This window comes from Orussus abietinus, unplaced genomic scaffold (genome assembly GCF_000612105.2).
Source record: "Orussus abietinus isolate OABI.00-Male unplaced genomic scaffold, Oabi_2.0 scaffold368, whole genome shotgun sequence".
Taxonomy (NCBI): Eukaryota; Metazoa; Arthropoda; class Insecta; order Hymenoptera; family Orussidae; genus Orussus; species Orussus abietinus.
This window is the reverse complement of record NW_019394513.1, coordinates 1-16,907: the sequence shown is the minus strand read 5'-3', so window position 1 is coordinate 16,907 and position 16,907 is coordinate 1.

The following is a 16,907-nucleotide window of genomic DNA, read 5'->3' as shown; positions in this document are numbered from 1 at the left end:
CCTCGTGAAGAAACCAAGATGGCGGTCAACCTCGTTCGATACTGACGAAGTGCAGGCGTTAACCGACGTTTCTTCGAGTTATCCCGCGTCTTTAAACGGTTCCTTTTAGAAATTTGTGTTTTCTCAAAGTAGTCGCGGCCGATATTCAATTCGGACATATCGGAACGTTCGATTATACAGCTTTCTGGAGTAATCGAAATCGCGAAGCGTGATCGATATAAGGAAGGTCCTGAAACTCATGAAATTTCAATTCTTTTCAAATTTGCTTATAGGTATTTTAAAAATAGTTTATAAAAAATGAAATTTCTCGAGTTTCAGGACCTATCTTAAGGTCTCCATATTCACGTTTCAAAGTATGAAACGATTTGAGACACCCAGTTCTAAAAAGTTTTATGAACGATTGAGCTTTCGGATGCCACTTTCACATCCCCTTAAGCCGATGAGCGGTAATCACGTACTTAGCGGCTCTGTTTGCGCTACCTCGGTTTAAACCGGTACGAATTATATCTTTATGGCCGCCCATGGTAATAAAAGCCCTGGCGAGGGCTTTTTGCCCAGGTGTTTTGTAGCACCCCGTGTCCGGTATCATTCTCGCGGAGATGAAGGTCTTCCTCGAAGTGCCTCCGCGATACGCGGCGACGGGGAATCCGAAACTGCGAAAAAGTGGGATATCGTGAATCATGCGGGATATCCTGGGATTTCCCGCACGTGTTTCCGACCAATTGTACATTTGCATTACCCCCGGGCGGAAATTCGAACTGCGCGGTTACCCAAATTAGCCGAAAGTGGCGCCACCGGGCGGAGTTATCGACAAGTTATCGGCCTCTCGAAAGCACTCGCGCAAAAAGGCGTCTGCTACGACTCGTTCTAAAAGGTTATCCACTCGAGAAATTATAGATTTTAATCTAAGGCTATTCGGCAATCCGTGATAACGATTTCCTTTTTTCAGATTTAATGTGATAAACTGCACTGGAAAGTAGTCATGACGTATTTTTGTAACAGATGGCATAGAAAGAATAGCCGGAAAATTGTGATAAGGTTTCGGCGATTTCCAACGATTTCCGGTGATTTATCCTTCCGATTTACCAGGATTAAAATCGAGCGGTTATTCAGTTAGGAAAAGGTGGATTTTAATCTTGGACATCACTTTGAAAGTCAACTGAAAATCGCAAGTATTGGGTAGTCGGAAAAGTTATGACCCTTTCTTCCTATGCTATCTGTTACGAAAATGCGTCATGACTTTTCCGACGTCCCAATAGAAATCCTTGGAAATGGCTGGAAATCAGGAAAAACTGTCACGATTTTATGGTCGAACACTCACTTGTTACCGAATCATATTGTTGTTTATTATATGAAATGAAAGGCAATCGGTTCTGAAAGAAGGAAATCGTTTTCAGAGATTTCTAAGTAAGTGGCCCCTCGACTCGTTCTTGCTAGACGCGACCGCCTCGCTTTCGAGAAAATGACCGACCTCGAGAGAAAACCTAAGTGAAAATTAAGGGACCATAAAGCGAAATAGCCCGCTCCAGTGATTTATCGTAGGCTCGCCAATAAATCTCGTAGAAGGCCCACTTTTTCTAGGGGAAAGTCGTGGACTGGTCCGCTGTAACGGCGTGAGAGAGGTTAGGGGTACACACCTCGTTGCGAACGAGATCGTACCTTTCCATGTAGAAATGTACTATTGGCGAAAAATTGGCCCGATAGTGAAAATAGTTGACTCAATCTTGGCTGCCAATCGTGGCCCAATTTGGAAATGATAACATCAGCGGAGCATTGCCTTCGTTGGGCTCTTTTTTCCTACTGGAGGGAATGCAATAGGCACCAAAAACCTCAAAGAGCGCGAAATTATATACAGTTTATTCGTAACTTTCTATTAACACTAAACCTACCCCGGTGGGTCAAATTGACCGTTTTAAATGGTATTTGTAATGGGGGTATAAATCGTCGATAGGTTTAATGTTAATACTAAATCGTATTAATATTAACCACTTCGATATGGCGCTCGGCTGTGCGCCCTCATATCACGGCCGTCGACTAAAGTCGACGCTCGGCTGTGCGCCCTCATGTCACGGCCGTCGACTAAAGTCGACGCTCGGCTGTGCGCCCTCATATTACGGCCGTCGACTAAAGTCGACGCTCGGCTGTGCACATTCATATCACGGCCTTACTGGTTTTCCACGATTTTCCCCTGTTAATTACATGGTTTACGCAAACCGAAGCTAAATAAAAAAACCTCGAAAAACGCGAAATTACCCAACTCTGGGAACGTCGCAGAAATGATGTAATGGTTAAACGCAGTCCACAAAGGTAACTATCGAGCATGGAAATCCCTGGGAAGTGCAAGTGGGAAAATATTCGTAGAAGAGGCGAATAGTGCACGCAGGAAGTCCACGTTAGCACGAGGGTGTGACTCACGTTCCGGATAGAGAGGCGCTTTTCGCGCAGCATCCCCAACGGCGAAACTCGCGCACTCGCCGTAACCGAGTAACGTCAGCGACAACAAACAAAAGCAGAGAAACAATGGCACATTGTGTGTCGTGCCGAGAATAGGGCCGCACTCGGCCAGCATCCGTTTCTGATCTCACGCAGTATGTTCGTCCGCTCGACGCGTGCGTTCATTAGGTTTCTACGTTTTGCCTAAACTTTCAACAGTTTTACGAAAAGTGTACTCTTTGACGGAAGTGACGCACGAAATTTGAAAATTGAAATGACCGGCAAACAGGAAGATACAAAGTTTGTCCGAAGATCTCAACGTAATATGAATAGAAATAATGATTAATACATTTTCTTCGTGTATTGAACGATTTAGCGTTTTAATTTTCTACGTAATCTTTGAAAAGTCTATCAAATCTATTAATCTTTGTAGACTTTTTCTACACTTTCTATCCTCGATCCCGACCTAGCGCAAGGTGTTATAAAAGCGTAGGTCGGGGATTCGGCGGGAAATTTGAAAATTCAAATGACCGGCAAACAGGAAGATACAAAGTTTGTCCGAAGATCTCAACGTAATATGAATAGAAATAATGATTAATACATTTTCTTCGTGTGTAGAACGATTTAGTTTTTTCAATTTTCTTCGTAATCTTTGAAAAATTGTACAGGCATTATTTATTACAAATTATGTATTGATTTGCAATTTATTTATTTATAATTATTATGTATTACTGCGACGTAAATTATCACTGTCATCATTATTTGCTAGATGTAATGGAGGAAGTGTTACATTTCATTATCATTATCATTATCATTATCATCCGATTCGAGTAGCTCCAGAATTGCATACTGTCCCGCTAAATTGGCCATCTTGTACTTTTTTGAGCTTTCTGGTGTTCGGGACGTTGACGAAAGTGTATCTACCCTTCTGCACCTTTTAAGAAAACCGTAGTACCCTCGTTACCCAGGAGGGTAGAAAGTGCAGACAAAGCGAACAAACCTTTTCGTCGGCGCTAACTTTAAACACGCCCTGTGATGTCGGTAGTTTACATGTAGCTACTCATCTCCTCGCCATGTTTATGCCGGTTCTGTCAATGGAACACGTTTTCGCACCCTCGTAAGACTATTTTCGGTGCGATTAAATTCCCCTTAAGGTGATATGAAAGAGTCAGCCTATATATATCTGAGAAGTCAAATCGATGGGGAAAGTATTCTCCGAATTGGGGGTACCGATTCGTTTCAAATTTTACCACGGGAATATGGAGGCTCTATAGTAGGTCCTGAAAAACATGGAATTTCAATTTTCATGATAATATGAAATTTCATGTGATATAAAAGAGTTAGCCTGTATGTATCTGAGAAGTCAAATCTTTGAGGAAAGTATTATCCGAATTGGGGGTACCAATTCGTGTCAAATTTTACCACGGGAATATGGAGGCTCTATAGTAGGTCCTGAAAAATATGGAATTTCAATTTTCATGATAATATGAAATTTCATGTGATATGAAAGAGTCAGCCTATATATATCTGAGAAGTCAAAACGATGGGGAAAGTACTCTCTGAATTGGGGGTACCGATTAGCTTTAAATTTAAATTTATTCTTATGCGAAAAAATCCGTATGAACTCGAGAATCGGGCCCCAGAGCCTTTGCAGCCTTAACCTTCGCCTCACTTCTCAGCCAAATAAGGAGCGTCTCGTCCTTTTTCTTACCTTCGCGTGATTCACGCAAGCGCGCGTAGGCACGAGCTTTCCGCGTTTCCGCGTTTCCGCCATTGTCTCGAAGCACGCGCCGGCAGGTTCGCGATCGTGTTAGGAATTTTTAATAAAAAGCTGCCGACGACCCTCGTGTAACCTTCCGATAACGGTTCTCAGGAAAGGAGCATCGTGAACCCTTGCATCCGACAGGACCAAGGCGTGCTTGAATTATTATCATTTAAGGGATTCCTAATAAATAACTAAATGCATTTGGCGCGGGACTCTACCGAGTTGCCTGGTCAATTGACGTTGGAAGTGAAATTTTTAAGTTATGGAGAATTATTCTTAACCCTTAAGTAGTATCGAGGGGTGGTTTTTGCAACACTTCCCTTGTATTTTTATGTTAACGTGAAAATATGCCGACAATTATTACTGATTAAGGGATCCCCAATAAATAACTAAATGCATTTGGCGCGAGACTCTGCCGAGTTGCACGATCAATCGGCGTTGAAAGTGAGATTGATAAGGTATAGAGAATTATTTTTAACGCTTAACTGGTATCGAGGGGTGGTTTTCACACTTCCCTTGCATTTTTATATTAACGTGAAAATATGCCGACAATTATGTATTAATTGTTCTTAGTTAATCTATTACGGAATACTCTTACTTAGTTTTGCAAATGTATTTAAATAATTCAATAAACCTAGCTGCAATCACAGAAACAGTTAAATCTTGAGATCTTTGGATTATCCAATTACTGTACTTGGAATTGCGTTACCTCATCCATTATCCTGAATAAAGGAAAGGAGAATTCCCATCCGCCATTTTGCCCATGGCTTGCAATGCATTTAAATAATTCAATATACCCAACTGCAATCACAGAAACAGTTAAATCTTGAGATCTTTGGGTTACCCAATTTCTATACGTGGAATTGCGTTAACTCATCCATTATCCTGAATAAAGGAAAAAAGAATTCCCATCCGGCATTTTGCCCATGGCTGGCAGTACATTTAAATAATTTAATAAACCCAGCTGCAATCACAGAAACAGTTAAATCTTGAGATCTTTGGATTACCCAATTTCTATACTTGGAATTGCGTTACCTCATCCATTATCCTGAATAAAGGAATGGAGAATTCCCATCCAGAATCTTGCCCATGGTTGGGAAAGGATCCCGTAGGGAAGTTTCGCAAAATGCAGCTGTTGACCCAGGCGGTGCCTCGCGGTAACTGACCTTTCCCAGGAAAGGGATAAAAGGGATATTGTTCGGATTGCCGCGATGGGGTCCGTCCACCCGGGAAGACGGCATAAGATGTTCACCGGGCCAACAATGGCGCCTAACGCCGGTAATGGAGTGCCGTGGGTCAAAGAGTGCCGTTCGTAAGAGCGAGCGAGACGGAGTCTTAGCCTCCTAGGAAGGAGAGACAGAGAAGGGAGATACTAGGGCACCGGAGGATTAGCTTCTGCGAAAACGCCGTGTCCACTTTGGTCAAGGGTGCCCTGCGAACAATGCGTCATTGTGGGTCTCAAAATCCGAAATCCCAGGAACTGACGAAGTGTCTCTGAATTTTATTGTTTCTTGTTCGAGATAAGTAGATAATTTTTTTCGAAAAACGAATTTTCACGAACAGCGCATTATTCTTTGGGCCTCCATAATCACGCGTTAAAGTTTCAGATAATTCGTTGCACCCAGTTTGGAGAAAAGTCTTATAAATATTTTCACTTTTTGCTATGTGTATATCGCACTTTCATATATCACCTTAATGCATAGACGTCGAAAAATGATAATAGATGCCCAGTCGAATTTACTTTAATTTGAAGTCCTACCCTGAGAAAAGAAATTCATTTAACCAAAACGTGTTTCTTTGGATAGTACCAAAAAAATGTTTCATTAAGTCAAAGAATAATTATATGACTTAAATAAACTGAAATAAATTGTCATAATTCCGAAGAAACGTCGCGTCCAATCTATTCGGGTTCATTTGAGTCAAGTAATTATTCTTTGAATTAAAAAAATGTTTCCTCCCGGGCTGTTAGAAACTAATATTCTAACCTTCCACGTGTTTATTTCAAGTTTTATTCAGACTCACTAATTTTATAACGCAAATAAAGAAAATAAGACTAATAGCGCGTCATAAATTCAGTACCTTTAGGAATAATTGTATTAATTTTCCTACTTAATTTCACGGAGTTATAACGTGACGTCGTGGGATTATAAATTCATTTAGAGATTTGTGACAAATGTTACCGATCTACCAATCCACTTTTTGGACGTCTTTATAATTTCCCTGAAACTGTATATACTATCATTTTATGAATATTTTCGACGGGGCGATTTAAAGACATCGGTCCGGTTTTTTTCCGTTTTGGCTGTTCAATCTTTATGTATGCAAAAAACATGCGTCCTTCGACCGGTGAGAAGCGACTCCTCGGCTGATTTGAATACGTCTTGGTCACGAGAAGCATTGGGTGCCCGGCCTTGTGGCATTCGCCGCCATAGATGGACGGGAACGTAGACGGGATCCAATCGGTCCGGTTGCGACACCGCCGGTTCAGGGTGAACCCGCGAGATGTCCTCCCATACGAGAGGAAATCCGAATCATCATAGGGGGCAGAATTGGGTAATTTCCCAATTTTTACATTTTTGACGTATATTACGTAACAAAGTGGTTTGCCGGAGATAATCGTAGAAAACCAGTAAATTACGTTTCCAATATTAAGAATGCCGCAGATGGACGACATACGGCTTATGCTAGGTTATGAATGTCCTTTAGCATATATGTAAACACGGGTAATATTTTAAGGAACAATTAATTAATTTGGCGATTGTATTCCAAAATGTTTACAATTTTACGTTTTCAATATGGACGACATATGGCTTATGCTAGGTTATGAACGTCCTTTAGGACATATGTAAACACGGGTAATGTTTTAAGGAACAATTAATTAATTTGGCGCCTGTATTCCAAATTGTTTAGAATTTTACGTTTTCAAGATGGATGATATATGGCTTATGCTAGGTTATGAATGTCGTTTAGCACATATGTGCCCATAAGTATGAAAGTCGTCTATCATATATTTTTTGTTTTTTTGTATAATTATATAAAATATAATTACATTGAATTAATTTCGTTTGAAATAATATGGCGTGGAATAACTGATAAACTCATTTTTTTTTTATTTTGACTTAGACCACTTTCATAATTATGGGCACATATGTAACCACAGGTAATATTTTAAGGAACAATGAATTAATTTGGCGCTTGTATTCCAAATTGTTTACAATTTTACGTTTTTAATATGGACGATATATGGCTTATGCTAGGTTATGAACCTCCCTTAGCACGTATGTACGCAAGGGTAATATTTTAAGGAACAATGAATTAATTTGGCGCTAGTACTCCAAATTGTTTAGAATTTTACGATTTCAATACGGCGTTTTCGACGTATATTACGTAACAAAGTGGATTACCGGATAAAACCATAGAAAAGTAGTAAATTACGTTTCCAATATGAAGAATGCCCGTGACGTTTAGCTGCAACTAAAGTTTTGCTCCAAAAACCCGCGACAAGCCAGCATTCTCTTACAATCGTTGGTGAAAGTATTTTTCATATTTTCCCATCCGACTCTATAATATTCCATATCTACGGTATTCTAAACTCTTCGAGTTAAGTCCTGAAACTCTTCATTATCCATTCTAATCCTCCAAGAAGAGTAAAACATCGAAAACGGTAAACGGACGTTGTCCCCTTTTTTTCGGGGATTCCAATCGAAGTAAATTTGCATGAGGCCCTGTCTTCCGTGGAGTTGAATCGCGTGGTCGTTCAGAAGGACGTCCTATACAGGAGGTTCACAATCAGAGGTCGCGTGCCTTCTCGAGCGCACCTGAAGTTCGGTTTCGCCTGGCTCGTTTGGTCTAAAAAAAAAAAAAAACAAAAAAAAAGACACCAAGGTTCAACGTGAATACCGAGGTCGGAGCCATGACACGAATGTCGAGGATGTTTTTGTGCTCCTGTCCCTTCTGCCGCGATCGCACAATGCCGGCCCTTTTCAGCGGGACCTTTTGCTCCTTTTCTAGGGTCGCGTCTTTGCGTGCCACTCCGCCTGCACTCCTCGAGAAAGACACTCTCTGGCTTGCGAGCTCCTCCCAGGACCTTGGATATTTTTACGGATGAGTCAGTAACGCGCGAACTTACGTGCCCGTTATCTTCCTTTTTTTCGCGCTTTTTTCCGCCATCCCGGCGATAGTTGCATGTCCAGAGATTTTCAATTCTCCCTGAATTTGAGAATTTGTCATATTTCGCCATATTTCGCCATATTTCGCCATATTTCGCTATATTTCGCTATATTTCGCCGTATTTTGCTATATCTCGCGTTATTTTTATAGATGAGTCAGTAATGCGCGAATTTGCGTGCTCGTTATCTTTCTTTTTTTCGTGCCTTTCGGCCATCCCGGCGATAGTTGCATGTTCAGAGATTTTCAATTCTCTCTGAATTCCATATTTCCACATATTTCGCTATATTTCGCGATATTTTTTACGGATGAGTCAGTAATGCGCGAACTTGCGTGCTCGTTATCATCTGTTTTTTGTGCGCCTTTCCGCCATCCCGGCGATAGTTGCATGTCCAGAGATTTTTTAATTTTCCCTGGATTCCGGAATTCACCATATTTCGCCGTATTTCCCTATATCTCGCGATATTTTTACGGATGAGTCAGTAATGCGCGAACTTGCGTGCTCGTTATCATCTCATTTTTGTGCTACTTTCCTCCTTTCCGGCGATACCTGCATGTTCAGAGATTTTTAATTCTCTCTGAATTCCATATTTCGACATATTTCGCTATATTTCGTGATATTTTTTACGGATGAGTCAGTAATGCGCGAACTTGCGTGCTCGTTATCTTTCTTTTTTTGCGCTTCTTTCCGCCATCCCGGCAATAGTTGCATGTCCAGAGATTTTTTAATTTTTCCTAAATTCCGGAATTCACCATATTTCGCCGTATTTCCCTATATCTCGCGATATTTTTCCAGATGAGTCAGTAATGCGCGAACTTGCGTGCTCGTTATCTTTCTTTTTTTCGCGTTTCTTTCCGCCATCCCGGCAATAGTTGCGTGTCCAGAGATTTTCAATTCTCCCTGAATATGAGAATTTGCCATATTTCGCCATATTTCGCTATATTTCGCTATATTTCGCTATATTTCGCTATATTTCGCTATATTTCGCTATATTTCGCTATATTTCGCTATATTTCGCTATATTTCGTTATATTTCGCCGTATTTTGCTATATCTCGCGATATTTTTACATATGAGTCAGTAATGCGCGAACCTACGTGTTCGTTATCTTCCTTTTTTTCGCGCTTCTTTCCGCCATCCCGAAAATGTTACATCAAATACTAATCGGCAATTGGTAACGATGTGTTGGGTACCTCGAAAATGTTCAACAATGTTGCACTGTGGAAATTCTTTAAAATATAGGGTTAGGTTCCTCGATGAACTGGGAAAGTAAGTCTTCCAGGTACTTCAGAAACTCGTGAAAAAATATTTTCACGACACTGAGGTGTCTAGTACAATAGTAGTAGGTTCACGTTCTGAGGCGCCTAGTACAATAGTACTTTAGAGAATATCCTAGAAGAACTTTATGAGAATATCCCACTAGGCACCTTTGTTACTCTTGAAAACGTAGTACCTCGCTTCAAAGAAAACCACCTGCACTTCAACCTGGTTCACTCGGATCGTTCCTCTTATTCGGGCGAATCGCAAGATCAGACGAATGGTGTTTCAGATTAGGAGATAAGATCGGGAACAAAGATTCCCCTTTACAAAGTGGCCGGGCTTACCTTTGCGATAGAATGGATCATCGCCGTGCTAAGACCCATCCGATCCATCCCCGGATAAGTCTTGCCCATTGTAAGTGTGACGAGAATAAGTGTCTACGGCAACACGTACACTGGGAGACATCGATGCCCTCCCATCCTGCACAGGCGATATCGTATCCGCAGGGGAGGTATTCATGTCCGCCATTGTACCAAAGGCTATTTTGCGGTACCCTTAAAAACGGAATTAAATTACCATTCCTCTAAAGGTATAGAAAAAATACACTTTTATCACCTAAAGCGAAGTCTGGATAATCGACGTATTTACACTAACAGCTGTCTCGAATTGTATTAGGTGTTGTACTACATGGCATACTCCAAAAATATAAATTTTGAAAACGTTAAGATAATTCTTAATTACTTACGAGTCAATGTTTCGGACAGTTCGGTACAATACTCTAAAAAAAAAGAAGTGTCTTATTCGAGTCGACTAACTCGAGGGGGGTTTCACTTCACCTTAACAATGTACAGGCTGCTCGACATGCACCTGTTTAAAATGTGATACCGCATTTCCAGGTAAATCGAGGTTTCATTTGCTCGCAATTGCAAGGAAGACGTTGTTCTCGGAAAGATACAGTTGCAAGACAGGACGCTTGCCATTGCCGATAGGAGCGAGTTAATCGAGCGGGTGTACCGGCCTATCAGCTTATGTTAATATTATTCGATGCAATTATCTTGCACTTATCTTATCACGTGGGCGCAGGAATGTCGCTACTTACCATTTTCTTTGTGGTTGTCCTGCTATCGAGATTCGAAAGTAACCATGCGATTAAGATTCGCACAAGAACCGTCGACGCAGCCTTGCATGATGCACTCTCTGTAAAAGGAATTATTAAATAATTATTTAAATAAAAAAACCTCAAGGGGCGTAAGTGAATAGGATATAGTTCTTGTACAATGTTAGGGACTCGTCATTTCGTTACAAGTATCTGGAGATAAAAATTCCATCTCTAATGCACCTTCGAGCAGGCTCTGTTTATTTACACCTGCGCATTGATTTACCTGCAGCGATGCATTTGTGCACTTATGTGCATATGATTTAGTTCTTGTAAAACGCTAGGGACTCGTCATTTCGTTACAAGTATCTCGAGATAGATTCCATTTGTAATGCACCTTCGAGCAGGCTCTGTGTACTTACACCTGCGCATTGATTTACCTGCAGCGATGCATTTGTGCACTTATGTGAATACCACTTAGTTCTTGTACAACGCTGGGAACTCGTCATTTCGTTACAAGTATCTGGAGATAAAGATTCCATTTGTAATGTACCTTCGAGCAGACTCTGTGTACTTACACCTGCGCATTGATTTACCTGCAGCGATGCATTTGTGCATTTATGCGTAGGCGAATAAGGCTGCCCGACTCCATTCACTTCGGCTCCTTTCTGCCCATTCATGGTCTTCAGGATTTATATTGGTATTACCGACTATTCCTCATCCGCGAAATTACGCAAATTATTCTGGCAAACAATTTATTTCTCCCCGGTAATTCATTTATTTCCCTAACCTTAAACATAAGTGAACAAATTCTAATTTCCCTTCGTGTAAAGTCTATGAAAAATGTTACCTCTCCGAGAATAATTCATCTCTAAACATAGCAATGAAACATAATTTGCAAATGGGCATTATGTAAATTATTCTGTCGAACAATTTGTTTCTCCTCAGCAATTCATTTGTTTTCCTAATCTAATACATAATCGATCAAATTCTAATTTCCCTTAGTCTAAAGTCTATAAAAAATGTTACCTTTCCGTGAATAATTCACCTCTAAACATGGCAATAAGAAATATAATTCGCAAATGGGCAATAATTAATGATGAATTAATATATTACTTAACGAAATTGTCAGTTGGGTCATGAAATCGTACACTGTTAAAGAAATTCATAAAATTCATATACTTTTAGTATATACCTAAGGGTGAACTAAAACAAGTGTGATGTTTCAATAGTGAATTAATATACATTTATTATAAAATTCTAAGTAAACAAATAATGTCCTAACATATCGCTACAATTTGGTGAAATTGTGCGGGAAAAATAATATGCCGATGTGCTAAATTTTGTATAATAAAATATATTGAAAATATTCAATTAGTCTATCGTGTCTGAATGAAACTTCCAATATAAATGTTATAAAATTATAATGTTTTTTTTTTAATAGGGTATTACGAGTGCAGTTTCTTGCTGCAGATTGCGTTTCGCTCGTAATGGCGGCCATTGTTGGCTGTTGCAAGTGGCGCATTAATTATCGACGATTAATAAATAAAATAAAAATCAAAATAAATGTTAAGGCATGTTACAAAGTTTGTAGACCTCACCCGGTGGTTCTTCCCCGGAAATTCGTATTACATCACTTGGCAACCGGAAGTCATAAGACACGTGTTTATCGAGCCACGTTTGACGGAGTCCTTTGAGCGAATTTTTAATCCGTCCACGTAGATAGGATATATAAATCATATAAACCATTGCGGGTTATAAAGCTCATACTTTCTACATCTCCGAAGTAGGGACATGAACAGGTTACATAGTAGATCTAATCACAACTGTTAAACCCTCCCATTTGAATGCTAATACGTGACTTATTAGCCCGATGCCATAATTCACGGTTGTGTCTCGTGTACTGTTCGCTAATCTACCGATGTATAAATCACCGTTAAATAACAGGCTACGCCCCGATAAAAATTCATACTTCTTGGCGCACCGCGCTGATAATATAAATGCACCGGAGCGTGGATTACGCAATTCTAGCGATTTCAATCGAGTATTGAAATTATGATCTCGCAACTTAAATTGCTCGAAAATTTTACAGAAAACGTGCATACTTGCATTCCCCGGGAAAATTGCATATTTTGTGATCCGACATTGGACCAGTATGGAGAAAGTTGAATATTTAAATGTTATGCAATAATTCTATTATTAAGAGAATATGTACTTTCTTCAATTGGAATATTATCCTTTAACCCTTTGAACACGGAGCCATTTCGACATATGGGCGAAATTCGTCTGACCGTGCACGCAATATTGGACCAAACGTCGGGCGCTCTTAGTATCCAAAGGGCTAAGGGAATTAGTAGGTTATATATTACAAATGCTTTATTGAAATGAATTTTAGAGTATTGAAATTATGATCTCACAACTTAAATTGCTGGAAATCTTTAGAGAAAACGTGCATACTTGCATTCCCCGGGAAAATTGCATATTTTGTAATGTGACATTGAACTAGTATGGAGAAAGTTGAATATTTAAATGTTATGCAATAATTCTATTATTAAGAGAATATGTACTTTCTTCAATTGAAATATTTTCCCTTCACCTTTTGAACTCGGAGCCATTTCGACATATGGGCGAAAGTCGTCTGACCGTGCAGGCAATATTGGACCAAACGTCGGGCGCTCTTAGTATCCAAAGGGTTAAGGGAATTAGTAGGTTATACATTATAAATGCTTTACTGAAATGAATTTGAATCAAAGTGAATTTAATATCCATATTCGAAAAGACAGAAGGCGCAGGCAAGAGTTTCCACTTCTTGACACATAACTTGTCAACCGTACGTTATAATATCCATAGTTATGCTATTTCTCCTTGAGCATCCGACAAGATGAGCCTTGACGCTGCAGATCATTATAATTTCCATACTTTTACCTTACACATCCTGTAGGTACATTTGTACGTATGCAGGTTGGGTATATTAAGGTGATATGAAATTTCATTCTATGTATAAATAAATAAATATATATATAAAGCGTCAAAATATTTATAAAACTTTCCTCCAAACTAGGTGCACCGAATCGTTCGAAACTTTAACACGTGATTATGGAGGTCCTAATGAAGAACGCGATGCTCATAAAATTTCATTGTTGAAACAAAAATATGTCCTTGATTCTTGTCTGGGATATATACAAAATTTCTCTCTGAAAAATGAAATTTCATGAGCATCGCGTTCTCCCTTAGGACCTACATAATCACGTGCTAAAGTTTCAAATTACATCCTGTTTGAAGAAAAGTTTTATAAACACTGACGCTTTGGTATATACGTATGATACTTTCATATCACCTTAAGGCCGATCTGCATTTCGCAGTGTATGATTTGTTCATTGCGATTTATATCGCGACAACCGGAGTACTTAGCCCGGTTCGCCCACGTTTTGCAACCAGCCGAGACAGTTTGGTATTCGGGAAATTCCTCAGCAAGAAGTAAGCGCGATGCCTTGCGAAATTAGTGTCGGAAAGCCGGGAAATAAAGGAGCGAGGGACGCGAATGAGTTTTCAAAATGGCGGCCCCCGCGGCGGGCTATTTAAAGACGCTTTTACGCAAGCGACGCTCACTCGGTGACCCAGCCTTGACTCCGGATCGTGTCAGAGAAGGCTTTAATGCCACCTGTTGATGCCAATTGTCGGCAGAATGTCGCGACCTTCTTGGACGATTTAGGTGATATGAATGATTTCTTAACCATTTTTAATTATCTATGTCTACTTTGATAAAATATCGGTTTAGCGGCGAACTCGAGGGCCTCCTCTTGTAACATGGCGCCACCATTACGGAAAAGCATTCATGTCTTATAGTGCGCTTTGTTTATCATTTTCATCTCTGTTCATCATTCTATCATGAAGTGTTTTAAGACTCCCAGCCGTACACTGTTAAAAAAATTCATACACTTTTATTCATACACAGGTTGCAGTAAAATTATAAATTTTATGTCTTAATAGCGAATTAGTATACATTTATTACAAAATTATAAGTAAATTTACCATTTTATAACACCGTGTTGTAATTTTGTGAAATTGCGGAGAAAAGTTATAAATTTCACATTCGAAAGTCATTTGGTATGCATTGTTTGCAAATTTTTTAGACGAGGTTTTAATTTTATGATCGTTTACGTAAGTTTCTTTATAAACAAATTTAATCGAAAGATGACAAGTATCGGTGGTACTGGAGGCGAAGCATTGTAGCGACATTCTTGAGTCCGAGAAATGTTTAAATAATATTTAAAAAAATACTTACAATCAATAGAAGATTTTGGGAGCATCATGGACAACGTACCTACTACTTTTCTGTGAGTTCCAGGTTCGATACCACAACAATTGCAAAATTTATAATATATGATTTTACTTGAAAGTATGTTATAAATTAAGTATACCATGTCTGAATAAAACTTCCAACAAAAATGTTATAAAATTATAACACTTCTTTTTAGCAGTGTACGATACCAGACGGATGATAACGATTGGAAATTTAAAACAAGGAATAACATTAGTTAAAAATGAGCTTTGGTCCATGTTTAATTATGTTTACTTTCATAAAATGTGGGTTTAACGGCGAACTCGAGGGCCTTCTCTTGAAACAAGATGCCGTCATTACGAGAAGGCATTCGTGTCCGATAGTACACTCTGTTTATCATTTGGGAGAAAATATTAAGAGTACGCACAAGTGGGTGTAAAAATGTCGTCAAAGACAATGTCCACGGATGTTCGGCAACGTTTTATTCGACGTTGATCCTTTAAAGCTGTCCGTGACATTCGAGAGTCTCGGACTTGTTAGGAGTTAACGCATTAAGTGTTTCAAGACTCCCAGCCGACCGGATGGATGAAAGGGAACCATTCATGCCTCGGTGGAGCATGCTCATATTTGTCGAAGAGTTTACCGAGATTGTTTAATTACTCCGCAAGAGATAGCAATTTATAATTATTAAATGTTCCGTCACTGAGTGCCGCACGGTTTGATATGTGCGCGATTGATATTGCCCAATGTTATAGGAGATCCGATAGAAATGCGATTCGATAATCGAATTGCACTACTTGGAAGTAAATATCAATCAAGAAGTGCAATTCGATTATCGAATCGCACTTCCAAGTACAATGGCGGACATGAATGCCTCCCCTGCAGATACGACATCGCCTATGCAGGATGGGAGGGCATTGATGTCTCCCAGTGTACAAGCAATTATTTACAAGCCACTCCGAAATAACATTCGATAACCGAATCGCACTTCTAAGTAGAAGCAATTATTTACACACCATTTTGAAATAAATGTATGCACCTTCTAACGTACATTTATCTTTTTGTTCCAGGTAAGTCCGCTTTATTCAACAAGGATATCTTCAAACAATTGCTGAGATACGGCGCCGCAATTTATCCATTAATTTCGACGAAACTGGTAAATGACAAAAATGTGTTAACGATCGACTTTTCACCCGAATCGATTAAATATTAGGTCATTTAAAAAGTTCTGTCATTTTTATAGGTAATCGTGTTTTGTTGATAATATACATATATTCGATTTAATTTAATATTTATATTTATTAGATTTCTTTCATCTTTTAGGAGGCTAACCACAAAAAATAACTCAACTTAACTTCTTATGTTTTATTTATGTAGAATGACCCTTTCATATCACCTTAAACAACATGGCAAAATCATGGACGCTTTTTCGCATAATTTACCGAGTTTCCGTCCTCGCATTCTGGTTTCTGCGCCGGAAACGCATTACGGCGAAACCCGGCCTGACGTCACCGGAAGTCGAACGCAGTTCGCAAACATGGCGGAGGGGTGTGCGAGATAGAACGTCCGGAATCACCGCGTGCTCGAATATCTCGGTGATATCGAAATCGCGGTGGTTTCCCTCCCCAGAAAGCGGGGACGTTTCCGTCTCCTCCGCATTGTTTTCGCGCATTTTACGAGCGTTTTTATTTCCCGTCATTTTCAGCTCGTATTATTTCGTGGGACACGAACCGTCGCACAGGCGCGAAAATGACGAAAAAGCTGGTGAAAACTATTTGTCTTCCTGAATGTGAAATTTTTTTATATTATCCCTTTGGCTACTAAGAGCGCCTAAAGGCGTCCGACGTTTGGTCCAATATTGCCTGCACGGTCAGACGAATTTCGCCCATATGTCGAAATGGCTC